Below are 1,826 nucleotides of genomic sequence, written 5' to 3' on the forward strand. Positions count from 1 at the left end.
AAGGAAACAGAGGCCTTTGCTGCATTTAAGTATGACCTGAAACTAGAAGCTTAGAAAATAGAATTTGAAAAGGAAGGCACTGGTTTGCCTTTTTCCTGTAAACATTTATTCTTAGAGTATCGAGAGCAAAGTTTTTGAGGAGAAGAATAGGACTACCTCCTATTTTATACCAATACACACACCAGTTGCTTTTGTTTCTGGACATTTTAGCTTCTGTGAGGACTTTGGTGTGTATTAAAATGTTTTTTTTTCTTCTTTGTCCTCCTATGTTCTTATGAAAAAAAGCTTTGTATAATTATATTTTCTGCTTTGGAAGCCTTTGGATCATGGCTGATTTTTTAAAAGCTTAAGGCAAAAATGCAGTATGATAACTCTCTCCATTCAGTGGGTACAGTTTCAGGGAGAAAGTGTTTCTGCGTTTGAAATGGTGGCATTTCTTTTAAGTGTATAATAGATTTTCAGGTAGCCAGTTGTTGAACACAAGTTGGACGGACTTACAACCTTGAAGGGAAGACATGAACAGGGCCCCACTTACACATTATGAAAGGGATGATTTTTTAAAAAATTGAATTCCACTTATGTATTATTTTATGACTTTTTTCTACAAAATGAAATAATTTTACTTTAGTTACTTTTGTATCTTCAAAATTAAAAAGAAAACCAAGTAGCCTGCATATATGATCAAACACAGATCATTTATGAACCTATATGTTTTACTATCTTGTGTCTCATGGTAATTAATGTCGCTTTTAATCCAGTATCTGCTTGCTGGAAACAGAATCGATTCGGTGTACAACCAGCTGTATAGCTTGTAGAGAATTGTATTACTGTTCCAGGAGAAGCAGATAGAGCCTGCATCTTTTTTATAGATGTTACTTCTGGTTTTCTATTACATATCAATTACATGAACTTACATAATTACCATGATACTTAATTATGTTGCTAGGGTTGATAGACATTTACATTTTAGTTGTGTGTACATGTTTGAATTTGCTTCATATTAGTTTTCTAAATTTGGAACTGTTAAATTTTAAATTAATTTTAACCAATGTATAAAAACATAACAATTGTAATTCTTAAGCTGAGTGTTGTGGTGCATGCCTATAATCCCAGCACTCGGGAGGCTGAGGCAGGAGGACTGCCTCAGGTTCAAAGCCAGCTAGGACTACATAGTGAGTTCAAGGCCAGCCTGAACTGTGTAGTGAGACCCTGTCTCAATTCCCCCATCCACATTTATGGGGTTCCGTTGGATATTTCCATACTCATAAACATTGTATAATGTTTAGGTCAGGTCAAACATCTCCATCTTCAAATGTTTATCATTTTTTAGGGGGAAACTTTCAAAACCCTTTCTTGCAGTCTTTTGGAATCCACAGCACCTTACCACCATAACTAGCCATTGTGTTCTGTTGTCCTGTACCAGATCTTCTTCCTCCTGTCCAGCTGTAACTTCAAGTACAGGACTACTAATGCCACGTGGGGCATGAATTTGATGAAAGAAGTCATTCATATTCATTACTGTTCAGATGGTCTGCTAATAGGATATTTAAAAACATTGATTACATAAATATATTAATAAACATATTTATGAATGTGATTATTTCTGTTTTTTTGTTTTTGTTTTTGAGACAAGGTCTCACTGTTTAGCTCATGTTGACCTCGAACTCACTATGAAGCCCAGGCTGGCCTCGAACTCATAATGTTCCTCCTTCCTTGGCTTCCAGATCACAGGTGTGTGACACCACGCCTGGCTAGAAGTGATTATTTCTTTTCTTTTTTTTTTTTTTTTTTTTTTTTTCGGGGCTAAAACTTGGGCTTTTGTGTTT

Source organism: Fukomys damarensis, unplaced genomic scaffold, assembly GCF_012274545.1.
Source record: "Fukomys damarensis isolate Sample0158 unplaced genomic scaffold, DMR_v1.0_HiC HiC_scaffold_16, whole genome shotgun sequence".
Classification (NCBI taxonomy): domain Eukaryota; kingdom Metazoa; phylum Chordata; class Mammalia; order Rodentia; family Bathyergidae; genus Fukomys; species Fukomys damarensis.